The sequence below is a fragment of the Colias croceus genome, chromosome 6, assembly GCF_905220415.1.
Source record: "Colias croceus chromosome 6, ilColCroc2.1".
NCBI lineage: Eukaryota > Metazoa > Arthropoda > Insecta > Lepidoptera > Pieridae > Colias > Colias croceus.
Genome location: NC_059542.1, coordinates 12434173 through 12452995, shown reverse-complemented (window position 1 = coordinate 12452995; position 18823 = coordinate 12434173).

Here is an 18823-nt window from a genome sequence, read left to right as displayed (position 1 = left end):
CGACGGCGGGCGGTGCCGCTCGCCGTCGCGCCGCTCCTTGCGGCGGCCGCACCGCACCGCTCTGTTACTTTACATTTCATTGAATTCATTGCACTAATTGATCTATCGGCGGACAACACTCACTCTGAGGTCCCGATAATTAGTAAAAGTGTGCTAGCGACAGTTTGAAGTACCTAACTAGAACTTGAATAAGATTGCTGTGTTGCGAAATCTTCATGTAATCATTCTTATACGCAAATAACACACACATACAAACGTTTAATTAAAACACTTTAATTTTTACTCTATTAGTGAAACTAGTGAACACATAATACACAATAATTTATTCTGATATAAATGTTATGATGAATTCTTTTGCATTTTATGTAGGAAATAGTTTTTGACCTACTAAAACGGTTGGTAGACCTATTAAACATGATAAAATAATTCTGATTGCTACTGAAATTCTCTGCATAACTATAATATTTATAATGCCCAAAGAACAGGACACGTCCTGTCTTGTATATCAGACACAGATCATAACTGCTTACTGCCAATAAACACTAAATCAGTGTGCAATATGTTCCGATAAGATCCCGCTACCTGCCCGTGATTTATTGATAAAAAACTTGTCTCAATCGCCGGCGCTCAACTGTACACCGCGTATCATTCAACAATGTGTGTTTAGTTTGTTTCTTTATTATAATATATCTACATTTTAATACGGGCTTTCATTTGGCGCAAGTTTTTGTGAATTTGTAATATAAGAAGCGCGAAGACATCGGTTATTTTTAATTCCGTTAAGGAAGACGTTGTCATAACTCTTAAAGGTTTTAATGTGTAGTACCTACCTATTATAATGTTAATTTTCTAATTTCGCGTTTTTATTATGTTTGCTAGACGCTCTCAATTAAAAATAATACATTTTTTTCTTGTCTGGACGTTGACCCGACGACTCAAGCTAAAAACTCTATCGACTCTATCATAGTGAAAATAAGGCGGTTTTCTGTTTTCTATATTGTAAACTTTTTGTTCAAATCGAGTAATAAATAATTTTAACCGTTCTACAATAAGCGCGTAAAATTTTCTAGCGTCGGCGTAGTTACGAGCGGAACGATCAATTTTTGTAAAGTATTATAAAATTTCATGAACAGTAACGATGATTAGATTAAGTAAATGTTAACCGCAAAAAGTGGAGCCTCAACATAGGCCCAATGGCGCGTCAATCAGTTCGGAGCTAGTTCGGCTCGGCTGGCTCTTAGTTTCACCTGTCAATAGCTCTATAAAAAGCGGCTACAGTTAAATGGTTCGCGCGAAGGAACATAACTTATGTTAGTGACAAAAACATCACGTGACGTGGTCATGGACAAAATGGCATTCCGCGGGCCTAGTCGAGCGTTGGAGGTGAAACTGAACTGTGCGAGCCGATAAGGGAGTTACAGCTAGTAGAACATTAATGTCTCTTATTGATATTTTTTGTTTAACGGGTACTCTGATGATGGGGTTGATACTAAATTCAGTTCAAGGGCTAGCGTATCAGTTAATGAAGCCTACACTTGCGTGAGCTCGATTTAATATTGTTATTTTCATAATTAGAAATTATGCAGCTTAAGTGTAAATGATACGAACCGACCGGTAACTCGAGCTACAGTACTTACACTAATACACTATTTAACATTAAATTTTGACGCTATTTTGTGATGTTTAATGTAAATTAAAGATACATTACCGTATAATCGCGCGTTTATGACCAAGTTTAGTTATAATTGAATAAATTCCGTTAAAATAATAACTGTAATTGTATGTGTGGTTACCGCGGCGTCTGCATTACTTATAAAATCATAAATATTAATATATAGATACGTAACTCTTGTTTGACTTATAGAAACGGATCGAAATGTTAACGCTGGACTAATTATGCATAAAAATACTTGATTTTTTGTTCTTTTTCAATTATTCATGCTTAACTTTTTATACAACGGGACATTGTTGCGTTATTAATTAATAAAATATATAAATAGAATACACAAAAGTGTAGATATTTTAATTAAATGAATAGTTATCTAAATGCAAATAAACACATTATAATTTAGTATCGTTTACGTTTAAAGTACACAAACTAAATGATGAAAGTATTATAATTATATTGAATAAAGCGCGTTGCGTGCTTAGGTACCTACTGCTTTGGACGAAGTTTCACATATTTTCTACTTTTAAAGTATGGTCATTAATCTAACATTAATATCTATAGAAGACATGGATCTGATGTTTTTTCTCGGCACCCGAGAGTAATATTTCACGTTGACCTAATCCAAGAATTGGGAACACTTGTCGGTAACTTTCCACGCTCCAACCCGTCCACCTTGTAATGAATGCCATCTTCATTCTGTAGTTTATACGCACTAATATTTGTCTATATTGTTTATCAGGGTGTTTACGGTTTACAAATTGGTGCTTGACAATGATTTTAACACTAATTGCGTTGGTTTTCGTGCGTTACTCAATATTAAATCAATATTTTTTGTAGAGCTATCATCATTTATAGGTACTTTAAATAAAGCTTTGTTCGTTTTTTCTTAGATTTATAATAATGATTATAAAATATTTAGTAACAGAAATTGTGTTTTAGTAGGTAACAGTATACTTATTTTGAATAACATAAATTAAACTATAGAGTTTAACGTTACTCTATAAAAGTACAGTTTTAACTTTAAAACAATATGAGATTTTTATTTGCCGTTTTAATTCAAGGTCTACGCTATTTTAATAACTTTATGGATTTACAACGTAATTCGGTCACAATTTATTTGGTATGATTGTTTTGAACAGCGTATGTAGATAAAAATTCACTTCAAAACTAGAAAATACAATACAGAGGAGTTAAATAAAATCTAGATAGGTAGGTATATTTAGGGATGAGCAATTACCTTCAGTTAAAATGTATCCAACAGAATGTCATACAACAAGTGAATTTGAAACAAAAAGTATCGGTATCATTGTTTAGGTACAGTTTGCGTGCACATTTGCATAGCGGGCTCAGTCGACACAAATCACAGCGCTATTTTTATAAAAACCTAATTTATTTGTTGTAGCTACGTCATGCGAAACATTTTGCCTTAAAACTTTGGTAAACTCATCGTGTTTCTTAATGAACTTTACCCTTTTGATCTCTCGAATTCTTGTTTAAAATTTGGATAGTATTTGAACAATATTTTCTCTTCATTAAGAGATAAGATGCGTTATCCCAGCGCGTTAGAGGTTATATTTTATTGTAATAAACTGAGCACCTTGTATAAGTGACACCGCGGGGCGCAACTAGTTTTTTATCAAGGGGATCATTTTTTATGCCACGGTATTATTATTGCGGTAAGAATTTTAGTTTTAAAACGGTGTATTTGTTAACATGGACATCGAATAGAGTATTTGTTGATCTATTTTTCTGGAGTGGAAGATTTATCTAGAGCTAAAGAAGTCATATTGTTATAGTTGATTATTATTTCTACAAAAGTAATTTATAAAAAGTCGCTGCTCGTTTAACTTTCATGTAATTTTGGGTGTAACTTAATTATGATACCTAGTATATCCAAAAATGATACTTAAATAGTAAAAAAACGTCACGATACGTTCAATTAAATAAGAAAGATGCAAAAGCGTATGATTATTGTTTAAAGAAATTAGAATATCATTAATATTTATATTGGTTTAATATGAATATTTGTTAAGGATGCGTCAGACGTTCATAAGACTTCAACGGGCATTTAGCTTTGGAAAACTTATTAATCAACATCATTTATATTTCAATATAAATATGATAGAAAGGAGTTTATTTAAAAAAAAATGACATAAAATTCATTTTGAACTTCTGATACTCTTATAGAAATAAAGCATAGGTACGTCTCTGCACCGAAACCAATTTGGTGCAAATTTAACAAACACGATAATCATGTTCAGTGTAAAACATTAAAATTAAAGATATCTATTGAAAAACACGAAAAAGGTGGTAAATAGCTTTGTCGCTATCGGCTTCATTTAAACTATTCCAGTCTGTAATGTTAATTCTTTTGCAATCACTATTTATTGGCCTATAAATAATTCGATAAGTAATCGTCAACAAACTTTTAAGTATTTTGTCTAGAAGAAATTGCTGTTTAATATTGCATGGAAACGTGTTTATGATTAGGTTTGCACTAAAAATGGCTATATTATCAAAATAATTGTACAATTAACATAATGGTCTGAAACGTTACATTTTTGTTAATGTAATATAAAATGTGTTAAATAAGACCGCAGTTTGTCGTCTCGTTTTGACGAAGTCTGATTTTGATTTATAATGCGTGAAGCTTAAAATTTCCCGTCGCCGTACTTCTGCTTAAATATTTCCACAGCCACCGCATTTTGTGCGACAATCAAATCAATCCATTGACTTTACAATACCTATACGAGTAAATTATTTAAATTTTGAAACTGAATGGTCGTAATTTTACTAAATATTGATTTAGATAGTTTTTTTTCATACTGAACCAGGAAGATTGTCTGACCCGAAAACGTTGGTAGACAGATAGTATAAAATATTGTTTGATATATCCCTTTCCACCTGTTCTAAGCCGGGCGAGATTAACCTAAAACTTACCAATAAAACATTGAAAACAGTAAATTATTTTCGTAGAGCGATAATGATAATTATAAATAAGCGAACACAACCTGAATTAGTGGATTCATTACGTGTATTGTAATCTAAAAATCTTTAGCCTTGTGGTTTTTTTCGATCCGAGTCAAGTCTTAATAAACTCTTTATTGTAGTTTCAGTAAAAACGATAATCGTTTGTTTGAATTACGCTTATTATTATACAATATAATATTAAATTATATTTTATTTGCTCTCTGACCGCGGCTTCGCCCGCGTTTACATAGAAAAATTCCGCTTTTGCATACTTACCGTTCCCGTGGGATTTCCGGGATAAAACCTATCCTATGTGTTAATCCAATTTACCCTTTATATGTGTGCTAAATTTCATTGTAATCGGTTCAGTAGAATTTGCGTGAAAGAGTAACAAACACACACACACATCCTCACAAACTTTCACATTTATAATATTAGTAGGATTCTGATAACGTAGAAAAACCATATTTAAAAATATTCTGAGGTAAACGATAGTTATGAGTGTATTTTTGTCTAAATGACACTATTAATTGCGTACAAAAAAATATTCTTTGTGTAGTGTTAATGACACTAAATGGTCGATAGTGGCTGCTTGTTCAAGGTTCCAGATAGTACAGTGGGTGTCTAATAATACTGCGGCCTTCACGCGTATTCCTTCGCACTAATGTCGTGTACAAATCGTACATATATTCAAGTTTTATGCGTATTTCCTCGGGTAATTATTATTAGAGTTTTCTATATTATAGCAAATAAACATAACTCTGAAAACTTGTTAAAGGTAGGGCATAAGTTACTTCATATTGAAGATCCGAGACAATATTTATAAGCACATTTAGAAGAAAGCACATATATAAAGGAAAGAAGTTAACAATATAAAAATAAGTAGAATGTTTTGCAGTCCCTAGAATTAGTTTTAGTAATTAAACTGTAGGCACTTCTATTTATAGACATTTTACCAGTTTTCATTTATTTACATGTTAGTTATATCTACTATGGTACTACACTTCATTAATGAAATGTGACCGTAGTTTTAAATTAAATACCCTTATAAATGTCTGAAGGATTGTCATAGGTATATAATGCGTAGAAGGCGTTATATACAAAACACACATAATATACCTACCTACTTATGCAAGATTTGTCCAATTTAATAATTTATCCACGACACATAGATATTACGCATAATATGTCCCTATTTCAAATTATTTACCCACCAATACTTGCGTCAGAATAAAAAGAAATATTTACTCTATTAATGCTTTGTTTATTCCATGTTAAAAATAAACTAATTTGCTTTTAGGCTTCTAAACTAATACACCAATATTTTGGTTAGCTAATATTTAAGAAAGGTAGTTTACAAAACGTTTAATCTATACCCAAATATTCAAATTATCTATTATTTGCAATTTTTTTATGAATTAATTTAAAATATTTTTGTGTCGTAAAATAAATTACCACCTTGTTACAAATATATTTAAAATCATTTAGTGACATTCTCGTATGAATTCTATCGATGTGTGACTAAGGAAGGACTATAAGGAAGCACTTTCGATGTTTGTTACTTAAACTGGCTTTAAGTGGTTTTTAATCGTAGCTTTAGGTAATATTTGGAAATAACACTTCAAGGTAAAATTGTGTTTAAAACGTTTTAGTTAATTTCAAATCGATGACTTATTTATAACACTGCATTTTAATAAATTGGGATGTTTTATAACTGAACAAAACATTACAACTCAAAATAGACTATCTGTGAAACAGGTGTAGGTGCCCATCTAATTATTATTAGAATACATAAGTAAATTGCATACTTATAAATAAAGAGTTCTTTTCAACTCCTTATCGGTTTTTAAACATTCTTTGGTATTAATATGTTTGTTATTGTTAAACAATTCAGCGCCGGAAAACATTTAAATTTTTCATCATGTACGTTACTATTTTTAATAAAAAAACTAGATAAAATTTATATTGTATAACCGACTTCCGTTTGCAGCGCGAATAACAATAATAAACTAATTTCAGCGATACAGCCTATGCCATTTGTTTGATAACAGACATGCAGGGGACTATAATCTTTGAGACGTAGACAATAAAAGCGAATTTGTTTTGTCGCGTAGGATGGCGTGCTGATAAGCACTTAGGCAGTTAGCGCTAAGCACTCAGTGACATAGGAACTATAACTAACTGCGTGTAATAACAGCCTGCTACTAATGTTGCCTATATGCCTTCATTATACCGGACCTTGTGTAGGTATATTGTGTTCCTATGTACAGTTTTATTGCTATTAAATGCCTAGTCACTTTATTATTTCCTTTGGCACAATTATAGTTGACATAGGACGCAAGTTCGTTACACACTACAAAAATGGTATAAAATTATTGTTTCTAGTTGGTGACTTTTGATATGTAGCTTAATGTAGATTTAAAGGTGTTAATAAGTTTATTTTATCTTTAAAATGCAAGATTCGATGAGTTTAGGACCACTTAGATCTATGTGAAATGCCTTGACCATGTTTTACTATTTACAGTTTTGATAATTTATAACGTATTTAAAATACTAGATACAAAATAAGAGATTATTACAAAGCTAAATTATAAATAGCAATCTATTACATCGGTAGGCTCATCATTAGAAACAACATTTTTTTCTTAATTTTGTTTGATCTGTGTCTGGGTGTTAATTATCTATTTAATTATTTAAAATTATATATGTATGTTTATCAGCCATCTGGTTTCCATAACACCAGCGAAAGCTTAGTAGGTACCTATTGGATCAGACCGTGCCGTGTGTGAATATTGTCCTGAAATATTTATTTATTATTTATTTATTAATTCTTTATTGCACTTAAAGAGAATAAAAAAGAAATACAGACACTTAAATATAGCTTAAACTAAGTACAAATGGCGGTCTTATCGCTTTAGAGCGATTTCTTCCAGACAACCTTTGGTACAGTAGAGGAAAATGTATAAAATAAAATATTTATTATTATTATTAATTAATTTGCAAAAGAGTAATCGAAATTCATTCGAATTCTCATTAAATGAATAGTATATTACTGATTAATTATAAATAAGTTTTCAATCCGCTTTAGTATTTGAAAATAAAAATGTAGTTACGACCAATATAGATAGATCTCCTTATTATGTACAATTGCCTAAGTTACAGAGACCAAGCTCACTGGAATTGGATGTTTTAATAAACGAATATTAAACATTTAAAAGTTTTTATACTGAAAGCAGTGTTTACTATGAATACATCGAAATCAAACAAACTTATTATTTCAAAAATAGCGTTTATTTTAATTAAATATCTATTGTTATTTATCTACTTCCTATGAATTATTTAAATAATTTTCTATAACAGGAAATGTGTAGTAGGTACATTACGTAATATAAAACCTAGCCAATACAAAGATGTATAAATGTTTTCTTTCGATTAAATAAATAATAAGACGTAACTTCAAGGCTCTTTCGATACGGGCTTCACATGATAAGGTTAACGGTTAGAGACATGTATTAAATTATGTTACATTTTGTTAAAACTAATTATATTAGTATGAAAGTACGAAAAATTAACGCGTTGAATATTCAAAAAAAAAAAAATATCACATTTTTACATTATTTGTGTCGCAAAAAGTAAAAGAAAGGACTCTATATTCATTATTATTTTCTTTTCAAAACTATAGGTATTGATAATTTTGTAACTTTTTAGGGAACTCAACCTACATATTTCGTATAGTATGTTTCCATCGTAAATTGATCCAATAACTTAGGTATACCCACAAATAAAAAAATCCCTTTACCTCTATGATGCATTATGATAGTTTTATTTTGACTGAACTACCGTGTTATATCTACAAACAACAAAGTGTATTTGTTCGCAAGCAACGTGCGTGATGTAAAAAATGTTAATTCAATCTGTCTAGACTGGAGGAAGTAGAAAAAGTCTGAAATTTTCATAAGTACATGTGAATATATATGATTTATTTAGCGACGGTCGAGTGCTACGTTACTGGTACAGTTTTTGGATATGAGAGTAATGATGGTATTGTTTTCATTATGCGTCTTTAGTGAAGAAGTATATTAATTGTTGGAGGAGATGTTTCCTTAAAATATTAAAATGTGGATTTAAAATTTAATTTAAATTCTGTTAAATTCTGTCATAGATACGGATTAAACGTAAATAGGTGCCTAGGTACTTGTATTTCAAATTAAAATTCATCATATTTCTATACATTACTAGATCATAAAAATTATTGAAATAATTTCCAAAATAAGAGTTTTAATATTTACCTGCTTACCAGTGATAAACTAACAGATTTCGTTATATTATATTTAATTTTAGTAAGGATGTCATGTCTGGTCACTAACGAGACAATGTCCTGGTGTCAATTGGTCTTCAATTAGAGCCGATGGGTCACTGGCACGTGGCCTTGATCGATCAATCGTAATTATTACGAAACTAAGAAATAATCTCTCTAACTCAATAACATTAACTCAAAGTTTTTGTTAAGAGTACAATAAATCCTTTTTATAAACATATAATGGTTCGAACCAGTAGCAAATAATTGATTTTTTCTGAATTATCACAGTTCCAAGGCACTTCTTAAAGAAGAAGAATCTAGATTCTAGATAAATAAATAAATATCTTAGTTTAAGTTCCTTATGTTCAAGCTGTGTGTTTTTAATGAAGTTATAAAATATGCTGGTTCGTTCATTTTAGTGGCCTTGAAAATTTGTAAGGATATTTCTTAAAAACAACTTAATTTTTATGTTTTTCATGAAAAAATTAGGTTGGTAGAACATAAACCAGTCAGACATTAACGGAAATGATACTGTAAGAAATAGGTAATTTTTTAAAGTAATTTGCAATTACAATTAAATTGTGTCCTTGTCGTGTGTAAAAATAATCAAATTTATTAATATTCGTGTCTAAGGATTCACAAAGAATTGTGTATTTTGTTTTCTGTGAATTTGGCACATTATAAAATGATTATTAGATTTCCGTATAAATTATCCTTAAACTAATTCTTATCGAATAGAACAATCTTGCAAGCAGGAGACTTAGGTACCTAATAACAAATTAGTTCCGATTAACGGTCGTAAAAATCAGTCCAACATAACTGTAGGTTAACAATATTAATTGTATGGTAATTCTAGTGTCAAATTAGTTATCTATTGAGCACTAATACTGACAATGAAGTAGTTATTATTAAACACTCTCACTGCCTTGAGCCAACGCGTGGGAACAAAATCGAATTCATCTCATTCCTATCTAATGATTACATAGGTACAACATTGATATTGTATGGGTTGTAGTATATTTGTTTGTTTATTTAATTATATTGCGATGAAAAGGAATCATACTTAGGTGTATTATAATAGCAAGTCGAAATTTGTAAATTTACAGAATTTTGTAGCTTATTTGCTATCTAAAAGAATACTAGAGTAAAGCATGTAGATACCTATATACCAAGTACCAATTAATATGTTAGATAGAGATGTAGAGTTTTACTGATGGCTACAGTTTTATGCACTTTTCTTTTTTCACAATAGTGCAGAGTCAATATTTTTCTATAGCTTAAATTACAAACATACTTATAAATAGTTTTTTTTTGTATAGCTCCCTACTCAACTTTGAGGACATTTAACAGGACTAAAGTGATAAAACTCCCTAACTTTATTCTATTGCAGACAGTAGACAAATTCTCTCGTGTTAACAATTTAGCACTAACTGTACGTAATACAATTTAGTTATGTGCTTATGTGCGGGTGTTCTGCGCATGTGTGGGTGTAGTTCCATCAATGGCCGCTAGGTGTCGGCGGGAGTCGCATCTTACACCCTTTGCTGTTATTGTTGTATATTTTATATGTGATTTTATATTAATGAACATTATTTTATCTTAATTATTAATGGAAATAAGTACTCAGTAACCATTATCGACGTAGGTAATGCAAGAATAAATTAATGAGGTGCATTTTTTTTGAGGCAGGTTATAAATACGTAATATGTACATATTAAAAGCTTATAATTATTAAAGAGTTCAAGATCTATGAAAATATTTCGGGTTCCGTGCAAATATTTGTTCCAATGATTTATAATTTAATTAAATTTGATAAGATGAATGTTAATCTCTTAAATCGCATAGTATCATTGATAATAATCATCACAAATTATCAACATTGGCCTGGTATTCAAAGGTCATTTTAAATTTAATTTAGATTATTAAACAAGAATTTACTTAATGCCATTAAGACACACGCACAACGCATTAAATATATATAATATATTATATTTGTATGTCTATATATCCGTTAAGTCAACAAGCAATGATGATTGATCGCCGATTTGTCCAACTTCCTGCCATTTGCGTCTAGACTAGACAATGGGCTTCAGACCCTAACTATACGTCGCCAATTGCGTTACATCCCTAGTTTTAAAGCTCAATTGCTTTTGCCTATCTTATTTTGTGGTTGCACTTTACTGTATGTGTTATGTTCTTGTTACATGAGCGTTCTTTAAGATCGATATTTTAATATTAAATGACCAATAGAAAGATGACTAGGTACAGTACTGTAAAGAATGCTCGAAATATATACCTAGTTGTGTAGAGCAAGTGTAGAGTTCTGTCAAATGTTACTATTCGTAATATATTTCAGTGGGTGATAATTCGAATTGGTGTTGGTTTACAAAAGGAAAATAAGGTTTTATGTTTGTGTTTATCCATGCAATTTTTGTTTAACTAATTTGCTTCAGTTAAAAACTCAATAGAAGTTTATCAAATACGCTCTTAACAAATAAGCAAACAGTAAAGTATTAATCAACGTACATAATTAAAATGTATAGACTAAACGTGCAACAAAATGAACAGCGAATACACATTTTTTCTCAAACGTCGATCTCAGAATAAAATTAAACTTCGAAATTACGGGTTAATATGTTAATAGATTCAACTGTATAAAAAGCATGTCATCATCGCATCACAGAAGCTGCTATTACTTCCGACACCTATTATTATTAATTATGTGTTGTAGTCAAAGTCAATTATTCAGGCATTGCGTATGGTGCCCAATCATTTACATATTTTTCTTAGCGATCTTGCTGGAGCTTTGTATAAGCGTGTAGGTAAAAGTGATATTGATGAGTTATTTTTTTCGTTTACATATTCATTATTTATATTTTACCTAATGGTAATATGAGACGGATTATGAAGAGTGGATTTTAATTTCGCTATTATAGTTTACCTAATACCGTGTCATCCTACTAATATTATAAATGCGAAAGTTTGTGAGGATGTGTGTGTGTTTGTTACTATTTCACGCAAATACTACTGCACCGATTACAATGAAATCTAGCACACATATAGAGGGTTACTTGGATTACCTAACACATAGGATAGGTTTTATCCCGGAAATCCCACGGGAACGGGAACTATGCGGGTTTTCCTTTAAAAATGCGGGCGAAGCCGCGGGCGGGAATCTAGGCTTTCATAAAACTGTCCTATAATACCTACCTAAGGTATTATTTTAAGAAATGGCCTATTCCGTATATAAAATTTCATTCAAATCCGTTTATGCGTTTAATCGTAAATCGCAAATGTATTTAAAACTACATCCATTAAATATTGATATACCTAAGTAATTTAAACAGAATATTTTTAAATATTAATGCAACATATCTCTGGTATTTGAGAATTCGCACTTAACAAACTGATCATTAATCTTGTAATTAACACGTATTAATGTAAATAAATGAAATTATAATATGGATGTAATGCTCGTAATTAAATCCAGTTTATTATCCATATACATATATATTTATTATTTAGCATATAGTTATAGGTAGGCTGCGTATCTCGAGTGCGGTTCATTGTTTATATTCAACTAATTGGGCCTACGATACACAAAATATTGTATTGTTTGCAAAACTGTCGTGTTCTGTTAATAGAAAACTTGTTTGTGTTATTGTCGAATGGTTTAGATGAGGGCTGATTGAATTAATTTTTCGGTAAAATGCAACTGTAATTGTTGTATGGCACTTGTAGGTTATAGTGAAACTAAATTTCCGCCCGCGGCTTCGCCCGCGTTTGCAAAGGAAAACCCGCATAGTTCCCGTTCCCGTGGGATTTCCGGGATAAAAACTATCCTATGTGTTAATCCAAGTTACCCTCTATATGTGTGCTAAATTTCATTGTAATCGGTTCAGTATTTTTTACGTGAAAGAGTAACAAACAATAAACATCCATACATCCATACAAACTTTCGCCTTTATAATATAAATATTAGATATTAGATAAGTAGTCTCCCGAATCGGTTTAATAGTAAAATCATTTTATATTATTTTTTTATGTATGTACCTACCTACATGTTATGAGAACTTAATGTTATATTATGTAGTCTCGCGATTACCTACGGATAGTATCTAGTTAGCAAGAACGCACATCCACATGATTCTAAACTTTAGCTAAATACACACTAACCTTGATAATTAATTTTTTTTAAATTAAAATATTATGTAGACAACAATAAACAAATTTAAAGATAAACATCTAAACCTAAGTAACTAAGAATTAGACGTTGCTAATTACCTCGTTCGTTCGTTCGTTCGTTTCAGCCGTGGGACGTCCACTGCTGGACAAAGGCCTCCCTCAAGGATTTCCAGTACGACCGGTCACCGGCGGCCTGCATCCAGCGGCTCCCTGCCACTCGGACCAGGTCGTCCGTCCATCTTGTGGGAGGTCGTCCCACGCTTCGTCGTCCAGTTCGTGGCCTCCATTCCAGAACCTTTCTGCCCCAACGGCCATCGGTTCTACGGGCTATGTGCCCCGCCCATTGCCACTTCAACGTACTAATCCGGCGAGCTATGTCGGTGACTCCGGTTCTCCTACGGATTTCCTCATTTCTGATTCGATCTCGTAGGGAAACTCCGAGCATAGCCCTTTCCATAGCACGTTGGGCGACGCTGAGCTTGTGCACAAGGCCCAGGGTTAGAGGCCACGTCTCTGTTCCGTAGGTCATCACTGGTAACACACACTGCTCGAAGACTTTAGTCTTCAGGCACTGAGGGATTTTGGACGAAAAGATGTTCTTTAACTTCCCGAACGCTGCCCATCCGAGTCGGATTCGACGATTGACCTCCTTCCCGAAGTTGGACCTGCCTAATTGGACGGTTTGTCCTAGGTAGACATATTCGTCAACAACTTCGAGAGTAGAGTTTCCAACAGAGACTGGAGTGGGCACAACATGGACATTCGACATGATTTTCGTCTTGTCCATGTTCATGCTAAGGCCCACTTGTTGTGAAACTCTGTAGAGGTCATCGAGCATTGCATTAAGGTCTTCCATGGATTCTGCCATGACTACGATATCATCGGCAAATCGAAGATGAGAGATGTACTCGCCATTAATATTGATGCCAAGTCCTTTCCATTCCAACAGTTTGAAGGCATCTTCCAAAGCAGCGGTAAAAAGTTTGGGCGAGATGACATCGCCTTGTCTTACACCGCGCTGCAATGGGATTGCCTTTGTACACTGATCTTGTACTCGGACTGACATGGTGGCGTGTTCGTACAAGCTTCTCAATACTTCGATGTACCGATAGTCAATACGGCACCGCTGGAGAGACCTTAACACGGCCCAGGTCTCGATCGAATCGAAGGCTTTTTCATAGTCCACAAACGCTAAGCATAGTGGCAAATTATACTCCCCGGTTTTCTGTATAATTTGCCGCAGCGTGTGGATGTGGTCTATGGTGCTAAAGCCTTTACGGAAACCGGCTTGTTCGGGAGGCTGGAAGTCATCTAACCTGCGTTCGAGACGATTCGTGATAACCCTTGAGAACAGCTTATAAACATGGCTCAAGAGTGATATCGGTCTGTAGTTCTTCAATAGGGTCTTGTCTCCCTTTTTGAAGAACAGAACAACCACACTCCTGCTCCATGCTTCAGGCGTTGTGCCCTCGAGTAAGGCGGAATTAAATAGCCTCTGTAGCATTCTGAGGATTGGTTTTCCACCCGCTCTCAGAAGCTCAGAGGTGATTCCGTCCTCACCCGGCGCCTTGTTGTTCTTAAGCTGTTTCAGAGCTATCCTAATCTCGTACAGGCTGATGTCCGGGATATCTTCGGTGAAATGTCGGGTTAGTCGGGCTCTTGGGTCTTTCGCCGGACTAGAAACAGGCTTGGCAACTGAGGTGTAAAGTTGCCGGTAGAACCTCTCGACCTCTCCTAATACCTCTGGCTTGGCCGACACTACTACGCCACGATCTGTCTTCAGCTTCGTCAGCTGGCTCTGCCCAATAGACATATCTCTTGCAAACACTTTCGAGCCTTGGTTTCGCTTAATCGCTTCCTCAATGCTTGAAGCATTAAAGGAGCGAATGTCGTGCCGCAGAGATTTAGATATCCGTCTATTGAGCTGCCTATATGACTTAGCATCTTCAGATGTGCGCAGTGGCATTGAGCGCCGGTCTGCCATTAGTTTCAGAGTTTGGTCCGAGAGTTTTTGCGGATTTACTTTACGGGTTTTAAAGTGGGACCCAACCGCGCGGATAGTTTCTACCAGCCTGTTATTTAGATCGTCCACAGAGACGCTACTGTCGAGGCAAGCGAAGCGATTTTGGAGCTCCAGTTGAAAGCTTTCGGGGTTTTGGATCTGGGCATGGCAAGGGCGGAGCGTAGACTTCATTAGACGTGATCTTTCACGTTTGACATTAATATTCAATTAATTTAATTACCTATTTTAGCACAATTATTTTCCTTTAAAAATCATTATTATAATAAAACAAAGGTATTTTGAGTTATTAATTACTATTTTGGATTTTTTTTCCTTAAAACTATACGAATAAGGTGAGATTAAATCAAAAATAATGAAGTCTGCTGGAAAATTACGGCGAATTATATTTTAAAATGCGTGGAAACTTTATTTTTTCGGTATTTAATACACAAATCAGCCTCGGAGCGTGGATTTTAGAACAGGTGCAGGGGCCTCGGGTCACGTTGGGTTGCACCTTGCGACTCCACGGTACACGCTACACGCTCTCACATCTTGAGCATGAACAAACACACAAACATAAGGGAAGGCTTGCGCAAACACCTGTCAAACATGCCAAAGGACGTAGTGTCACCTCTTAACACTGATTTGTTAGCACAATAAAAATTTCATGATAATCATGATTTTGAAACGTCTTGCTACTTTTTTTAGTTTTAAAAAATGAAAAATATGCTACATAAAAGTCTGCAGTACCATTATTTTATAAAGTTTATTTCCATAAATATAAAGTTTAACTATACGAGCGGTGGCAATAAATTGATAATTGATTCTATTAGCTTAATTATTGAGAATATCGGGCGTAGGTTTGGTCTTGAGCAAAAAATATGTGTTAGTTTTATAATGCCAATTAAAAACAGTGTTTATTAGTTCTCACTTGTAGGTAGGTATCGTAAATGTCCGCGAATATTATTAAAATATATTTTTTGGTCGTTTATATATGTATATATATTATAAAGAAATAAGTATAAGGCAACATGCAGAGAATTTCTTCATTTATACTTAGTTTATAAAATGTTCCTTTGTATTTAAACTAAGATCTAATAAAAGCAAGCAAACAGCAAAGTCAATAAATTTCAAAGCTAGATACATTGTAATTCATAAGTTTAGTCAATGAATCAACTGGTGTTTCGAGTAAATACAAAATTATGTACATCAAAGATTAGGATTTAGATAAATAAAGGTGATACTTAGTATCTCTACAACAAATGAACAAATGAAAAATGCAAAGCAATGCACCCACGCTGCACCACTGTGCTTTTTGCGATCATTATTTATTACTTTTAATTATCGACATTGCGACCGTACAATATATCGCACAGCTCCACTCACACACGAGAATATAGTCCACGCAATTATAATGTTTATCTCAAGCTACTAGCGACTATTTTATCTTGCAGGAATCATATGCGTTATTCGATAGCGTATTGTTATCATGTGCGAGGTGTTCCTTAATGAACACGGAAGGATCGACCGGTTTTCTTAATTAACTCCTAAACAACTCTGATTTTTTAATCCCTCGAATAACAATATTTTTTTTATTCTAATCCATTTAAAATGTTGCCTCAGTTAATAATATAAATATTTGTAATGCTTCTATTAGTTGAGCATAATTTTTTAAGGAAGTAATATGTTTTTTCATTTTTTTTTTACTAAAATGTAGTAAATTTTTAATTAGCTTTTGAATTTTTATTTTTATTATCAAATATAATAATGCTCTCCATTTAAATATTTGCACACCCAAATAATGGGTAGAATCAAGAATGTATTAGCGATAATATATCACACACCAATACATTCTTGCAAATAAAATATATAATTTGAATTTGCTCTCAAAGTAAAAAGTATATTTTTAAATAGTTTCTTATACATTTATTGAATAAATTCTTGTTCTAAGTTATTCTTTTTCGTATTACCTACATATTTATTGCATTGTACACAGTATGTGTTGGTTTTTAATGGTAATTTATGATAAAAAATCGAAATAAATAAGATCGCAAGAGGAAACTTCAAACGAGTCTTTGAAATGTTTTAATTATTCAGATGTACAAATGAGTGAAGCAATGATTTATGCCATATTAATAAATTCACATATTAACGTATTAACACCTCTTTCCTCCATATTGCGGGGCTATTAGATTTTTTTTATGAAATTGATTAAACGTTTCATTTAAATACCTATTTAATTTCATTTATTATAATTGGTTCGGTTACTCAAGGGTAGAACGCCGCGGCCGGTAACAATTCGTAAACTTTATTAAGTATTTACCTACTAAAATTTTTTAAACGTTCCTCTACATAGAGACTAGAATATAGATTTCAGTAGGTACCTACATGTTTTTGTGCGAATAAATCTTTAGTATTTCTTCCTGAACTGAAACTTTTACTTGTTCTCTGAATGAAAACACTAAAATACTTAAACTAATCTCAGAAGATTTAATAAAATATAACGGCGGTGAATAATCGGCCTACACCAACGTTTGAAGAAAACAAATGTTATGCGGCACATTTAGCATTTTGTTAGAAATTATTCCGCAATATGAAGTGCTATTTGTTAGCTGTTAACCTCTTTAATGAATATTAATATTATAAAGATTTAAGATTTGTGTAGGTATGTAACGAATCAATTCTGAAACTGCTCTATCGATTTTAACTCTTTCACGAGGTATTGAAATTCTTCCTTTTTTAACGAGTATTAGCTAATTTTTTTTTGTATCATTTCAACCTGGGAGGCTGGGACAAACCGGGATAAACAGCTAGTATATAATAAAGCTAAAGATTCCTTAGCGGCGATTAAACACGATGAGCTGCAGCGGTGGTGATGCAGCATAATGCAGGTTCTAAGAGGTAAGGTAAAACGTAAAAATATATCAATAATATTTAAGGTATATAAGTCTGTTTTGTTTACTTTTTACATATGGCCAATGCATAAGATGTGTAAGGGCACGAAAAGGCCTACTGATGTAGTGCACTTTGAGTGTGAGGTATTGAATCTACAACTTTTGATGAAGAATATCTTATACAAGAAATACATGATTCGAAGTACAGATTATTTGTGAGATAGAGTTTACATATTATTTAGGCGCAAATGTCGCCTTACTATCCATGCAAAGCTAATAAATAATCTATTTTAATATCAGTATTCAAATATACCTTTCCTAAGGGTAAGAAACCGCGGGCACAGCTAGTATAATTATAAAATTTAAATAAAGAAAGGGTAGTTATTTTATATCCCGCTCTATTATTATAAGATTAAAGATAAAACATAATTCAGTTCATCAATCACAAGTTCGTATTATTAGAACACCAAATATCTCCAGAGTCACGTACAGAATATTTTCCACCGCACATAATGGCCGCAGCGTAACCATTGTTTTAACGCCAATAACAGTATAATTAGCCGGTAAGGGCAGGTGCACACCGTGACGTCCACATCTGATAACGCACTTCCTTCGCAGCTCCACCGGCCGACGTGCGGTGTGACCGAGGGCTTATTTTTTGTTACTGAGACAATTTATCGCTCGTAATATTGTAATAAAACATTTGTCTAGAGCTTATAAAGTTGATCAGTTGTATTTGGAATACTTATTCTAATAAATCTAAGATATGAAATAATAAATTTTATAAATATACATTGTGTTTC